Consider the following 16,613-nt stretch of genomic DNA (forward strand, 5'->3'; position numbering starts at 1 on the left):
TCAGACTGCAGTTCCCTGGTCTGCCCTGTCCTGTTCAGACTGCAGTGCCCTGATCTACACAGCCCTGTTCAGACTGCAGTCTCCTGATCTACACAGCCCTGTTCAGACTGCAGTCCCCTGATCTACACTGCCCTGTTCAGGCTGCAGTCCCCTGATCTACACTGCCCTGATCAGACTGCAGTCCTCTGATCTAAGCTGTCCTGGTCAGACTGCTGTGCCCTCATCTACACAGCCCTGTTCAGACTGCAGTCCCCTGATCTATCATGCCCTGTTCAGACTGCAGTCCCCTGATCTACACTGCCCTGTTCAGACTGCAGTCCCTTGATCTACACTGCCCCGTTCAGACTGCAAACCCTTGGTCTACACTGCCCAGTTCATACTGCAGACCCCTGATCTATACTGCCCTGTTCAGACTGCAGTCCCCTGATCTATACTGCCCTGTTCAGACTGCAGTCCCCTGATCTACACTGCCCTGTTCAGACTGCAGTCCCTTGATCTACACTGCCCCGTTCAGACTGCAAACCCTTGGTCTACACTGCCCTGTTCAGACTGCAGTCCCCTGATCTGCACTGCCCCGTTCAGACTGCAGTCCCCTGGTCGACGCTGCCCCATTCAGACTGCAGACCCCTGATCAACACTGCCCTGTTCAGCCTGCAGTCCCCTGGTCTGCACTGTCCTGTTCGGACTGCACCCCCCTGATCTACACTACCCTGTTCAGACTGCAGTCCACTGATCTACACTGCCCTGATCAGACTGCAGTCCACTGATCTACACTGCCCTGTTCAGACTGCAGTCCCTTGATCTACACTGCGCCTTTCAGACTGCAGACTTCTGAGCTAAACTGCCCTGCTCAAACAGCTGTCCCCGATCTACACCCCCCTGTTCAGACTGCAGATCCCTGATCAACACTGTCCTAATTCAGACTGCAGACCGCTGATCTACACTACCCTGATCAGACTGCAGTCCCCTGATCTATACTGCCCTGTTCAGACTGCAGTCCCCTGATCTACACTGCCCTGATCAGACTGCAGTCCCCTGATCTACACTGCCCTGTTTAGACTGCAGTCTCCTGATCTACCCTGCCCTGTTCAGACTGCAGTCCCCTGATCTACACTGCCCTGATCAGACTGCAGTCCCCTGATCTATACTGCTCTGTTCATACTGCAGACCCCTGATCTACACAGCCCTGTTCATACTGCAGGCCACTGATCTATACTGCCCCATTCAGAGTGCAGTCCCCTGGTCTACGCTGCCCCGTTCAGACTGCAGTTCCCTGGTCTGCCCTGTCCTGTTCAGACTGCAGTGCCCTGATCTACACAGCCCTGTTCAGACTGCAGTCTCCTGATCTACACAGCCCTGTTCAGACTGCAGTCCCCTGATCTACACTGCCCTGTTCAGGCTGCAGTCCCCTGATCTACACTGCCCTGATCAGACTGCAGTCCTCTGATCTAAGCTGTCCTGGTCAGACTGCTGTGCCCTCATCTACACAGCCCTGTTCAGACTGCAGTCCCCTGATCTATCATGCCCTGTTCAGACTGCAGTCCCCTGATCTACACTGCCCTGTTCAGACTGCAGTCCCTTGATCTACACTGCCCCGTTCAGACTGCAAACCCTTGGTCTACACTGCCCAGTTCATACTGCAGACCCCTGATCTATACTGCCCTGTTCAGACTGCAGTCCCCTGATCTATACTGCCCTGTTCAGACTGCAGTCCCCTGATCTACACTGCCCTGTTCAGACTGCAGTCCCTTGATCTACACTGCCCCGTTCAGACTGCAAACCCTTGGTCTACACTGCCCTGTTCAGACTGCAAACCCTTGGACTACACTGCCCTGTTCATACTGCAGACCCTTGATCTACACTGCCCTGATCAGACTGCAGTCCCCTGATCTACACTGCCCTGTTCAGACTGCAGTCGCTTGATCTACACTGCGCCTTTCAGACTTCTGATCTAAACTGCCCTGCTCAAACAGCTGTCCCCTGATTCAAACTGCCCTGATCAGACTGCAGTCCACTGATCTACGCTGCCCTGTTCAGACTGCAGTCCCCGAATCTACACTGCCCTGTTCAGACTGCAGACCCCTGATCTACTCTACCCTGATCAGACTGCAGTCCCCTGATTTACAATGCTCTGTTCAGGCTGCAGATCCCTGATCTACATTGCCCTGGTTCAGACTGCAGTGCCCTGATCCACACTGCCTTCATCAGACTGCAGACCCCTGAACTACACTGCCCAGATCAGACTGCAGTCCCTGGTCAAATCTGACCTCATCAAACTGCTGACCCCTGATCTACACTGCCCTTTTCAGACTGCAGTGCCCTGAACTACACTGCCCAGATCAGACTGCAGTCCCTGATCTACATTGCCCTGGTTCAGACTGCAGTCCACTGATGTACAATGCCCCAGTCAGACTGCAGTTCCCTCATCTAACCTGCGCTGTTCAGACTGCAGACCCCTGACCTCTACTGCCCTGATCAGACTGCAGTACCAAGATCTACACGGCCCTGTTCAGACTGCAGTCCCCTGATCTACACTGCCCTGTTCAGCCTGCAGTCCCCTGGTCTGCACTGTCCTGTTCAGACTGCAGTCCCCTGAAATACACTGCCCCGTTCAGACTGCAGTCGCTTGATCTACACTGCCCTGGTTCTGACTGCTGTCCCCTGAACTACACTGCCCTGTTCAGATTACAGTCCCCAGATCTACACGGCCATGTTCAGACTGCAGTCCCCAGATCTACACTGCCCTGTCCAAACTGCAGTCCCCTGATGTACAATGCCCCGTTCAGACTGCAGTCCCTTGATCTGCACGGCCCCGTTCAGACTGCAGACCCCTGATCAACACTGCCCCGTTCAGACTGCAGACCCCTGATCAACACTGCCCCGTTCAGACTGCAGTCCCCTGATCTGCACTGCCCTGATCAGACTGCAGGCCCTGATCTACACTGCCCTGATCAGACTGCAGTCCCCTGGTCTACATTGCCCTGATCAGACTGCAGGTCCTTGTCTACACTGCCCTCTTCAGACTGCAGACCCTGGATCTACACAGCCTTGTCCAGACTGCAGTCCCCTGATCTAAACTGTCCAGTTCAGACTGCAGTCCCTTGATCTGCACGGCCCCATTCAGACTGCAGTCCCCTGATCTACACGGCCATGTTCAAACTGCAGTCCCCTGATGTACAGTGCCCCGTTCAGACTGCAGTCCCCTGATCTGCACTGCCCAGCTCAGACTGCAGACCCCTGATCTATACTGCCACATTCAGACTGCAGTCCCTTGATCTAGCCTGCCCTGATCAGACTGCAGGCCAATGGTCTACCCTGCCCCGTTCAGACTGCCGACCCGTAATCAACACTGCCCTGTTCAGACTGCAGTCCCCTGATCTACACTGCACTGATCAGTCTGCAGTCCCCTGATCTACCCTGCCCTGTTCAGACGGCAGTCCCCTGATCTACCCTGCCCTGTTCAGACTGCAGTTCCCTGATCTACACTGCCCCGTTCAGACTGCAGTCCCCTGATCTACCCTGCCCTGTTCAGACTGCAGTTCCCTGATCTACCCTGCCCTGTTCAGACTGCAGTCCCCTGATCTATACTGTCCCGTTCAGACTGCAGTCCCTTGATCTTGTCTACCCTGATCAGACTGCTGACCCCTGATCAACACTGCCCCGTTCAGACTGCAGTGCCCTGATCTATACTGCCCTGATCAGCCTGCAGTCCCAAGATCTACACGGCCCTGTTCAGACTGCAGTCCCCTGTTCTGCACTGCCCCGTTCAGATTGTAGTCCCCTGATCTATACTGCCCAGTTCAGAATGCAGTGCCCTGATCTACACTGCCCTGTTCAGACTGCAGTCCCCTGATCTACACTGCCCTGTTCAGACTGCAGTCCCTTGATCTACACTGCCCCATTCACACTGCAGACCCGTAATCAACACTGCCCTGTTCAGACTACAGTGCCCTGATCTACATTGCCCGGATCAGACTGAGGTCCACTGCTCTACACTGTCTTGTTCAGACTGCAGTCCCCTGATCTACACTGCCTTGTTCAGACTGCAGTCCCCTGAGCTACATTGCCCCGTTCAGACTGCAGTCCCCTGATCTATCCTGCCCTGATCTACACTGCAGTCCCCTGATCTACACTGCCCCGTTCGGACTGCAATCTCCTGATCTTCACTGCCCTGATCAGACTGCAGTCCCCTGAGCTACATTGCCCCGTTCAGACTGCAGTACCCTGATCTATCCTGCCCTGATCTCCACTGCAGTCCCCTGATCTACACTGCCCTGTTCAGACTGCTGGCCCCTGAACTATACTGCCCTGTTCAGACTGCTGTCCCCTGATGTACGATGCCCTGTTCAGACTGCAGTCCACTGATCTACATTACGCTGTTCAGACTGCAGACCCTTGATCTAGCCTGCCCTGATCAGACTGCAGTCCAATGGTCTACCCTGCCATATTCCGACTGCAGACCCGTAATCCACACTGCCCCGTTCAGACTGCAGTCCCCTGATCTACCCTGCCCCGTTCAGACTGCAGTCCCTTGGTCTACACTGTCTAGTTCAGACTGCAGTCCCCTGATCTACACTGCCCCGTTCGGAATGCAATCTCCTGGTCTGCACTGCCCTGTTCAGACTGCAGTCCCATGGTCTACACTGTCTTGTTCAGACTGCAGTCCCCTGATCTACACTGCCCTGGTTCTGACTGCTGTCCCCTGATCTACACTGCCCTGTTCAGACTGCAGTCCCCTGATCAACACTGCCCTGTTCAGACTGCAGACCCCTGATCTACACTGCCCTGTTCAGACTGCAGTCCCCAGATCTGCACTGCCCCATTCAGAGTGCATAAACATGATCGACACTGTCCCGTTCAGACGGCAGACCCTTGATCTACACTGCCCTGTTCAGATTGCCGTCCACTGATGTACATTGCCCCATTCAGACTGCAGTTCCCTCATCTACCCTGCGCTGTTCAGACTGCAGACCACAGATCTCTACTGTCCTGATCAGACTGCAGTACCAAGATCTACACGGCCCTGTTCAGACTGCAGTCCCCTGATCTACACTGCCCTGTTCAGACTGCAGGCCCCTGATCTACACTGCCCTGTTCAGACTGCAGACCGCTGATCGACACTGCCCTATTCAGAATGCAGCCACTGATGTACAATGCCCCATTCAGACTGCAGTCCCTTCATCTACCCTGCGCTGTTCAGACTGCAGACCACTGATCTCTCCTGCCCTGTTCAGACAGCAGACCCCTGATCTACACTACCCTGATCAGACTGCAGTCCCCTGATCTACACTGCCCTGATGAGACTGCAGACCCCTGATCTACACTACCCTGATCAGACTGCAGTCCCCTGATCTACAATGCTCTGTGCAGACTGCAGTCCCCTGATCTACACAGCCCTGATCAGACTGCAGTCCCCTGATCTACACTGCCCTGTTCATACGGCAGGCTGCTGATCTATACTGCCCTGTTCAGATTGCAGTCCCCTGGTCTACGCTGCCCCGTTCAGACTGCAGTTCCCTGGTCTGCCCTGTCCTGTTCAGACTGCAGACCCTTGAGCTACATTGCCCCGTTCAGACTGCAGTCCCCTGATCTATCCTGCCCTGATCTCCACAGCAGTCCCCTGATCTGCACTGCCCTGTTCAGACTGCAGTCCCCTGATCTACACTCCCCTTTTCAGACTGCAGTCCCTGGATCTACACGGCCATGTTCAGACTGCAGTCCCCTGATGTACAATGCCCCGTTCAGACTGCAGTCCCCTGATCTGCACTGCCCCGCTCAGACTGCAGACCCCTGATCTATACTGCCACATTCAGACTGCAGACCCCTGATCTATACAGGCCCGTTCAGACTGCAATCCCCTGATTAACACTGCTCTGTTCAGACTGCAGTCCCTGGATCTACACTGCCCTGTTCAGACTGCAGACCCCAGATCTACACAGCCATGTTCAGACTGCTGTCCCCAGATCTACACAGCCATGTTCAGACTGCAGTCCCCTGATCTATACAGCCCCGTTCAGACTGCAATCCCCTGATCTACACTGCTCTGTTCAGACTGCAGTCCCTGGATCTACACAGCCATGTTCAGACTGCTGTCCCCAGATCTACACAGCCATGTTCAGACTGCAGTCCCCTGATGTACAATGCCCCGTTCAGACTGCAGTCCCTTGATCTGCACTGCGCCATTCAGACTGCAGGCCCCTGATCTATACTTCCCCATTCAGACTGCTGGCCCCTGATCCACATTGCCCCGTTCAGACTTCAGTCCCTTGATCTAGCCTGCCCTCATCAGACTGCAGGCCAATGGTCTACCCTGCCCCATTCAGACTGCAGACCCATTATCAACACTGCCCTGTTCAGACTGCAGTGCCCTGATCTACACTGCCCTGTTCAGACTGCAGACCCCTAATCAACACTGTCCCGTTCAGACTGCAATCTCCTGGTCTGCACTGCCCTGTTCAGACTGCAGTCCTCTGGTCTACACTGTCTTGTTCAGACTACAGTCCCCTGATTTACACTGTCCTGGTTCTGACTGCTGTCCCCTGATCTACACTGCCCTGTTCAGACTGCAGTCCCCTGGTCTACACTGCACTGATCATACTGCAGTCCCCTGATCTACACTGCCCTGTTCAGACTGCAGTCCCCAGATCTACACTGCTCTGTTCAGACTGCAGTACCCTGATCTATCCTGCCCTGATCTCCACTGCAGTCCCCTGATCTACACTGCCCTGTTCAGACTGCTGGCCCCTGAACTATACTGCCCTGTTCAGACTGCTGTCCCCTGATGTACGATGCCCTGTTCAGACTGCAGTCCACTGATCTACATTACGCTGTTCAGACTGCAGACCCTTGATCTAGCCTGCCCTGATCAGACTGCAGTCCAATGGTCTACCCTGCCATATTCCGACTGCAGACCCGTAATCCACACTGCCCCGTTCAGACTGCAGTCCCCTGATCTACCCTGCCCCGTTCAGACTGCAGTCCCTTGGTCTACACTGTCTAGTTCAGACTGCAGTCCCCTGATCTACACTGCCCTGGTTCTGAATGCAGTCCCCTGATCTACACTGCCCCGTTCGGAATGCAATCTCCTGGTCTGCACTGCCCTGTTCAGACTGCAGTCCCATGGTCTACACTGTCTTGTTCAGACTGCAGTCCCCTGATCTACACTGCCCTGGTTCTGACTGCTGTCCCCTGATCTACACTGCCCTGTTCAGACTGCAGTCCCCTGATCAACACTGCCCTGTTCAGACTGCAGACCCCTGATCTACACTGCCCTGTTCAGACTGCAGTCCCCAGATCTGCACTGCCCCATTCAGAGTGCATAAACATGATCGACACTGTCCCGTTCAGACGGCAGACCCTTGATCTACACTGCCCTGTTCAGATTGCCGTCCACTGATGTACATTGCCCCATTCAGACTGCAGTTCCCTCATCTACCCTGCGCTGTTCAGACTGCAGACCCCAGATCTCTACTGTCCTGATCAGACTGCAGTACCAAGATCTACACGGCCATGTTCAGACTACAGTCCCTTGATCAAAACTACCCTGACCAGACTGCAGTCCCCTGATCTGCACTGCCCCGTTCAGATTGCAGTCTCCTGATCTACACTGCCCTGTTCAGACTGCAGTCCCCTGAGCTACACTGCTGTCCCCTGATGTACAATGCCCTATTCAGACTGCAGTCCCCTGACCTACACAGCCCTGAACTGACGTAAGGCCCCTGATCTACACTGCCCTGTTCAGACTGCAGTCCCCTCATCAACACTGCCCCGTTCAGATTGCAACCCCTGATCTACACTGCCCTGTTCAGACTGCAATCCCCTGATCTATACAGCCCATTCAGACTGCAATGCTCTGATCTGCACTGCCCTGTTCAGACTGCAGTCCCCTGATCTAATCTGCCCTGATCAGACTATAGTCCAATGGTCTACCCTGTCCCATTCAGACTGCAGACCCCTAATCAACACTGCCCTGTTCAGACTACAGTGCCCTGATCTACACTGCCCCTTCAGACTGCAGTCCCTTGATCTACACTGCCCTGTTCAGACTGCATACCCCTAATCAACACTGCCCCGTTCAGACTGCAATCTCCTGGCCTGCACTGCCCTGTTCAGACTGCAGTCCCCTGGTCGACACTGTCTTGTTCAGACTGCAGTCCCCGGATCTACACTGCCCTGGGTCTGACTGCAGTCCCCTGATCTACACCACCCCTTTCAGACTGCAATCTCCTGATGTGTACTGCCCTGTTCAGACTGCAGTTCCCTGGTCTACACTGTCTTGTTCAGACTGAAGTCGCCTGATCTGCACTGCCCCGTTCAGATTGCAGTCCCCTGAGCTACACTGCTGTCCCCTGATGTACAATGCCCCATTCAGACTGCAGTCCCCTGATCTACACTGCCCTGTTGAGACTGCAGACCCCTGACCTACACAGCCCTGAACTGACGCCAGGCCCCAGATCTATACTGCCATGTTCAGGCAGCATTCGCCTGATCTACACTGCCCTGTTCAGACTGTAATCCCCTGATCTATACTGCCAATTCAGACTGCAATGCTCTGATCTGCACTGCCCCGTTCAGACTGCAGTCCCCTGATCTACACTGCCCCGTTCAGACTGCAATCTCCTGGTCTACACTGCCCTGTTCAGACTGCAGTCCCCTGGTCTACACTGTCTTGTTCAGACTGCAGTCCGCTGATCTACACTGCCCTGTTCAGACTGCAATCTCCTGGTCTGCTATGCCCTGTTCAGACTGCAGTGCCCTGTCTACACTGTCTAGTTCAGACTGCAGTCCCCTGATCTACACTGCCTTGGTTCTGACTGTAGTCCCCTGATCTACACTGCCCTGTTCAGACTGCAGTCCCTTGATCTGCAATACCCTGTTCATACTGCTGGCCCCTGAACTATACTGCCCCGTTCAGACTGCAGACCCCTGATCAACACTTCCTTGTTCAGACTGCAATGCCCTGATCTACACTGCCCCGTTCAGATTGCAGACCCCTGATCAACACTTCCTTGTTCAGACTGCAATGCCCTGATCTACACTGCCCTGTTCAGACTACAGCCCCGGTTCTACATTGCCCTGGTTCAGACTGCATAAACATGATCGACACTGTCCCGTTCAGACTGCAGTCCCCTGATCTACACTGCCCTGTCCAGACTGCAGACCCTTGATCTACACTGCCCTGTTCAGATTGTACATCAGTGGACGGCAATGTCCCATTCAGACTGCAGACCCCTGATCTACACTGTGCTGTTCAGACTGCAGACCCCGGATCTCTACTGTCCTGATCAGACTGCAGTACCAAGATCTACACGGCCATGTTCAGACTGCAGTCCCCTGATCAAAACTACCCTGATCAGACTGCAGTCCCCTGATCTGCACTGCCTCGTTCAGATTGCAGTCTCCTGATCTACACTGCCCTATTCAGACTGCAGACCCCTGACCTCCACTGCCCTGAACTGACAGCAGGCCCCTGATCTACACTGCCATGTTCAGACAGAATTCGCCTGATCTACACTGCCCTGTTCAGACTGCAGTCCCCTCATCAACACTGCCCCGTTCAGATTGCAACCCCTGATCTACACTGCCCTGTTCAGACTGCCATCCCCTGATCAATACAGCCCATTCAGACTGCAATGCTCTGATCTGCACTGCCCCGTTCAGACTGCAGTCACCTGATCTACACTGCCCTCTTCCGACTGCAGTCCCCGATCTAATCTGCCCTGATCAGACTGCAGTCCAATGGTCTACCCTGCCCCATTCAGACTGCAGACCCCTAATCAACACTGCCCTGTTCAGACTACAGTGCCCTGATCTACACTGCCCCTTCTGACTGCAGTCCCTTGATCTACACTGCACTGTTCAGACTGCATACCCCTAATCAACACTGCCCCGTTCAGACTGCAATCTCCTGGCCTGCACTGTCCTGTTCAGACTGCAGTCCCCTGGTCGACACTCTCTTTTTCAGCTTGCAGCCCCCGGTTCTACATTGCCCTGGTTCAGACTGCAGTCCCCTGATGTACAATGGCCCATTCAGACTGCATAAACATGATCGACACTGTCCCGTTCAGACGGCAGACCCCTGATCTACACTGCCCTGTTCAGATTGCCGTCCACTGATGTACATTGCCCCATTCAGACTGCAGTTCCCTCATCTACCCTGCGCTGTTCAGACTGCAGACCCCAGATCTCTACTGTCCTGATCAGACTGCAGTACCGAGATCTACACGGCCATGTTCAGACTACAGTCCCCTGATCAAAACTACCCGACCAGACTGCAGTCCCCTGATCTGCACTGCCCCGTTCAGATTGCAGTCTCCTGATCTACACTGCCCTGTTCAGACTGCAGTCCCCTGAGCTACACTGCTGTCCCCTGATGTACAATGCCCTATTCAGACTGCAGTCCCCTGATCTACACTGCCCTGTTGAGACTGCAGACCCCTGACCTACACTGCCCTGAACTGACGTAAGGCCCCTGATCTACACTGCCCTGTTCAGACTGCAGTCCCCTCATCAACACTGCCCCGTTCAGATTGCAACCCCTGATCTACACTGCCCTGTTCAGACTGCAATCCCCTGATCTATACAGCCCATTCAGACTGCAATGCTCTGATCTGCACTGCCCTGTTCAGACTGCAGTCCCCTGATCTAATCTGCCCTGATCAGACTACAGTCCAATGGTCTACCCTGCCCCATTCAGACTGCAGACCCCTAATCTACACTGCCCCTTCAGACTGCAGTCCCTTGATTTACACTGCCCTGTTCAGACTGCAAACCCCTAATCAACACTGCCCCGTTCAGACTGCAATCTCCTGGCCTGCACTGCCCTGTTCAGACTGCAGTCCCCTGGTCGACACTGTCTTGTTCAGACTGCAGTCCCCGAATCTACACTGCCCTGGGTCTGACTGCAGTCCCCTGATCTACACCGCCTCTTTCAGACTGCAATCTCCTGGTGTGCACTGCCCTGTTCAGACTGCAGTTCCCTGGTCTACACTGTCTTGTTCAGACTGCAGTCGCCTGATCTGCACTGCCCCGTTCAGATTGCAGTCCCCTGAGCTACACTGCTGTCCCCTGATGTACAATGCCCCATTCAGACTGCAGTCCCCTGATCTACACTGCCCTGTTGAGACTGCAGACCCCTGACCTACACAGCCCTGAACTGACGCCAGGCCCCTGATGTATACTGCCATGTTCAGACAGCATTCGCCTGATCTACACTGCCCTGTTCAGACTGTAATCCCCTGATCTATACTGCCAATTCAGACTGCAATGCTCTGATCTGCACTGCCCCGTTCAGACTGCAGTCCCCTCGTCTACACTGCCCTGTTCAGACTGCAGTCCCCTGGTCTACACTGTCTTGTTCAGACTGCAGTCCGCTGATCTACACTGCCCTGTTCAGACTGCAATCTCCTGGTCTGCTATGCCCTGTTCAGACTGCAGTGCCCTGTCTACACTGTCTAGTTCAGACTGCAGTCCCCTGATCTACACTGCCTTGGTTCTGACTGTAGTCCCCTGATCTACACTGCCCCGTTCAGACTGCAGTCCCCTGATCTACACTGCCCCGTTCAGACTGCAATCTCCTGGTCTACACTGCCCTGTTCAGACTGCAGTCCCCTGGTCTACACTGTCTTGTTCAGACTGCAGTCCGCTGATCTACACTGCCCTGTTCAGACTGCAATCTCCTGGTCTGCTATGCCCTGTTCAGACTGCAGTGCCCTGTCTACACTGTCTAGTTCAGACTGCAGTCCCCTGATCTACACTGCCTTGGTTCTGACTGTAGTCCCCTGATCTACACTGCCCTGTTCAGACTGCAGTCCCTTGATCTGCAATACCCTGTTCATACTGCTGGCCCCTGAACTATACTGCCCCGTTCAGACTGCAGACCCCTGATCAACACTTCCTTGTTCAGACTGCAATGCCCTGATCTACACTGCCCCGTTCAGATTGCAGACCCCTGATCAACACTTCCTTGTTCAGACTGCAATGCCCTGATCTACACTGCCCTGTTCAGACTACAGCCCCGGTTCTACATTGCCCTGGTTCAGACTGCATAAACATGATCGACACTGTCCCGTTCAGACGGCAGTCCTCTGATCTACACTGCCCTGTCCAGACTGCAGACCCCTGATCTACACTGTGCTGTTCAGACTGCAGACCCCGGATCTCTACTGTCCTGATCAGACTGCAGTACCAAGATCTACACGGCCATGTTCAGACTGCAGTCCCCTGATCAAAACTACCCTGATCAGACTGCAGTCCCCTGATCTGCACTGCCTCGTTCAGATTGCAGTCTCCTGATCTACACTGCCCTATTCAGACTGCAGACCCCTGACCTCCACTGCCCTGAACTGACAGCAGGCCCCTGATCTACACTGCCATGTTCAGACAGAATTCGCCTGATCTACACTGCCCTGTTCAGACTGCAGTCCCCTCATCAACACTGCCCCGTTCAGATTGCAACCACTGATCTACACTGCCCTGTTCAGACTGCCATCCCCTGATCAATACAGCCCATTCAGACTGCAATGCTCTGATCTGCACTGCCCCGTTCAGACTGCAGTCACCTGATCTACACTGCCACATTCAGACTGCAGTCCCCGATCTAATCTGCCCTGATCAGACTGCAGTCCAATGGTCTACCCTGCCCCATTCAGACTGCAGACCCCTAATCAACACTGCCCTGTTCAGACTACAGTGCCCTGATCTACACTGCCCCTTCTGACTGCAGTCCCTTGATCTACACTGCACTGTTCAGACTGCATACCCCTAATCAACACTGCCCCGTTCAGACTGCAATCTCCTGGCCTGCACTGCCCTGTTCAGACTGCAGTCCCCTGGTCGACACTCTCTTTTTCAGATTGCAGCCCCCGGTTCTACATTGCCCTGGTTCAGACTGCAGTCCCCTGATGTACAATGCCCCATTCAGACTGCATAAACATGATCGACACTGTCCCGTTCAGATGGCAGACCCCTGATCTACACTGCCCTGTTCAGATTGCCGTCCACTGATGTACATTGCCCCATTCAGACTGCAGTTCCCTCATCTACCCTGCGCTGTTCAGACTGCAGACCCATGATCTCTACTGTCCTGATCAAGCTGCAGTCCCAAGATCTACACGGCCCTGATCAGCCTGCAGTCCAATGGTCTACCCTGCCCCATTCAGACTGCAGTCCCCTAATCAACACTGCCCTGTTCAGACTACAGCGCCTTGATCTACACTGCCCTGATCAGACTGCAGTCCCCTCATCTACACGGCCCGTTCAGACTGCAGTGCCCTGATCTACACTGCCCCGTTCAGAATGCAGACCCCTGATCAACACTGCCCCGTTCAGACTGCAGTGCACTGATCTGTACAGCCCCGTTCAGACTGCAGTGCCCTGATCTACACTGCCCCGTTCAGACTGCAGTTGTCTGATCTCGCCTGCCCTGATCAGACTGCAGTCCTATGGTCTACCCTGCCCCATTCAGACTGCAGACCCCTAATCAACACTGCCCTGTTCAGACTGCAGTGCCCTGATCTACGCTGCCCCTTCAGACTGCAGTCCCTTGATCTACACTGCCCAGTTCAGACTGCATACCCCTAATCAACACTGCCCCGTTCAGACTGCAATCTCCTGGTCTGCACAGCCCTGTTCAGAGTGCAGTCCCCTGGCCTACACTGTCTTGTTCAGACTGCAGACCCCTGATCAACACTGCCCTATTCAGACTGCAGACCCCTGATCTACACTGCCCTGGTTCAGACTGCAGTCCCCTGATGTACAATGGCCCATTCAGACTGCATAAACATGATCAACACTGTCCCGTTCAGACGGCAGACCCCTGATCTACACTGCCCTGTTCAGATTGCCGTCCACTGATGGACAATGCTCCATTCAGACTGCAGTTCCCTCATCTACGCTGAGCTGTTCAGACTGCAGACCCCTGATCTCTACTGTCCTGATCAGACTGCAGTCCCAAGATCTACACGGCCCTGTTCAGACTGCAGTCCTCTGATCTGCACTGCCCCGTTCAGACTGCAGTCACGTGATCTACACTACCCTGTTCAGATGGCAGACCCCTGATCAACACAGCACCATTAAGACTGCAGACCCCTGGCCTACGCTGCTACGTTCAGATTGCAGTCGCCTGATCTAAACTATCCTGCTCAAACTGCTGTCCCCTGATCAGAGTGCAGACCGCTGATCTACACGACTCTTTTCAGACTGCAGTCCCAAGATCTACACTGCCCCGTTCAGACTGCAGTTCCCTGATCTGCACTGCCCTGATCAGACTGCAGCCCCCGGTTCTACATTGCCCTGGTTCAGACTGCAGTCCCCTGATGTACAATGCCCTGTTCAGACTGCAGTCCCTGATCTACACTGCGCTGTTCAGACTGCAGACCCCTGATCTCTACTGTCCTGATCAGACTGCAGTCCCAAGAACTACAAGGCCCTGTTGAGACTGCAGTCCCCTAATCTACACTGCCCCTTCAGACTGCATTTCCTTGATCTACACTGCCCTGTTGAGACTGCAGACTCCTGACCTACACTGCCCTGGACTGACTGCAGGCCCCTGATCTACACTGCCATGTTCAGATGGCAGACTCATGATCTACACTGCCCTGTTCAGACTGCAATCCCCTGATCTATACAACCCCATTCAGACTGCAGTCCCTTGATCTACACTGCCCTAATCAGCCTGCAGACCCCTGATGAACACTGCACTGTTCAGACAGCAGTCCCCTGATCTGCACTGCCCCGTTCAGACTGCAGTCACCTGATCTACACTGCCCTCTTCAGACTGCAGTCCCCTGATCTACACTGCCCTGTTCAGACTGCAGTTGCCTGATCTACACTGCCCTGATCAGACTGCAGTCCCCTGATCTACACTGCCCTATTCAGACTGCAGTCCCTTGATCTAGCCTGCCCTGATCAGACTGCAGTCCAATGGTCTACCCTGCCCCATTCAGACTGCAGACCCCTAATCAACACTACCCTGTTCAGACTGCAGTGTCCTGATCTACACTGCCACTTCAGACTGCAGTCCCTTGATCTACACTGCCCTGTTCAGACTGCATACCCCTAATCAACACTGCCCCGTTCAGACTGCAATCTCCTGGTCTGCTCTGCCCTGTTCAGACTGCAGTCCCCTGGTCTACACTGTCTTGTTCAGACTGCAGTCCCCTGATCAACACTGCCCCATTCAGACTGCAGAGCCCTGATCTACACTGCCCTGATCAGACTGAAGCCCCCGGTTCTACATTGCCCTGGTTCAGACTGCAGACCCCTGATGTACAATGCCCCATTCAGACTGCATAAACATGATCGACACTGTACCGTTCTGACGGCAGACCCCTGATCTGCACTGCCCTGATCAGACTGCAATCACGTGATCTACACTACCCTGTTCAGATGGCAGACCCCTGATCAACACAGCACCGTTAAGACTGCATACCCCTGGCCTAAGCTGCCATGTTCAGATTGCACTCGTCTGATCTAAACTGTCCTGCTCAAACTGCTGTCCTCTGATCTACACTGCCCTGATCAGACTGCAGTCCCCTGATCTACACTGCCCCGTTCTGACTGCAGACCCCTGATCTACACTGCCCTGATCAGACTGCAGTCCCCTGATCTACACTGCCCTGATCAGACTGCAGTCCCCTGATCTACATTGCCCCGTTCAGACTGCAGTGCCCTGATCTACACTGCCCCGTTCAGAATGCAGACCCCTGATCAACACTGCCCCGTTCAGACTGCAGTGCACTGATCTGTACAGCCCCGTTCAGACTGCAGTGCCCTGATCTACACTGCCCCGTTCAGACTGCAGTTGTCTGATCTCGCCTGCCCTGATCAGACTGCAGTCCTATGGTCTACCCTGCCCCATTCAGACTGCAGACCCCTAATCAACACTGCCCTGTTCAGACTGCAGTGCCCTGATCTACGCTGCCCCTTCAGACTGCAGTCCCTTGATCTACACTGCCCAGTTCAGACTGCATACCCCTAATCAACACTGCCCCGTTCAGACTGCAATCTCCTGGTCTGCACAGCCCTGTTCAGAGTGCAGTCCCCTGGCCTACACTGTCTTGTTCAGACTGCAGACCCCTGATCAACACTGCCCTATTCAGACTGCAGACCCCTGATCTACACTGCCCTGGTTCAGACTGCAGTCCCCTGATGTACAATGGCCCATTCAGACTGCATAAACATGATCAACACTGTCCCGTTCAGACGGCAGACCCCTGATCTACACTGCCCTGTTCAGATTGCCGTCCACTGATGGACAATGCTCCATTCAGACTGCAGTTCCCTCATCTACGCTGAGCTGTTCAGACTGCAGACCCCTGATCTCTACTGTCCTGATCAGACTGCAGTCCCAAGATCTACACGGCCCTGTTCAGACTGCAGTCCTCTGATCTGCACTGCCCCGTTCAGACTGCAGTCACGTGATCTACACTACCCTGTTCAGATGGCAGACCCCTGATCAACACAGCACCATTAAGACTGCAGACCCCTGGCCTACGCTGCTACGTTCAGATTGCAGTCGCCTGATCTAAACTATCCTGCTCAAACTGCTGTCCCCTGATCAGAGTGCAGACCGCTGATCTACACGACTCTTTTCAGACTGCAGTCCCAAGATC

Source organism: Hemiscyllium ocellatum, chromosome 23 (genome assembly GCF_020745735.1).
Source record: "Hemiscyllium ocellatum isolate sHemOce1 chromosome 23, sHemOce1.pat.X.cur, whole genome shotgun sequence".
In the NCBI taxonomy this organism is placed as follows: domain Eukaryota; kingdom Metazoa; phylum Chordata; class Chondrichthyes; order Orectolobiformes; family Hemiscylliidae; genus Hemiscyllium; species Hemiscyllium ocellatum.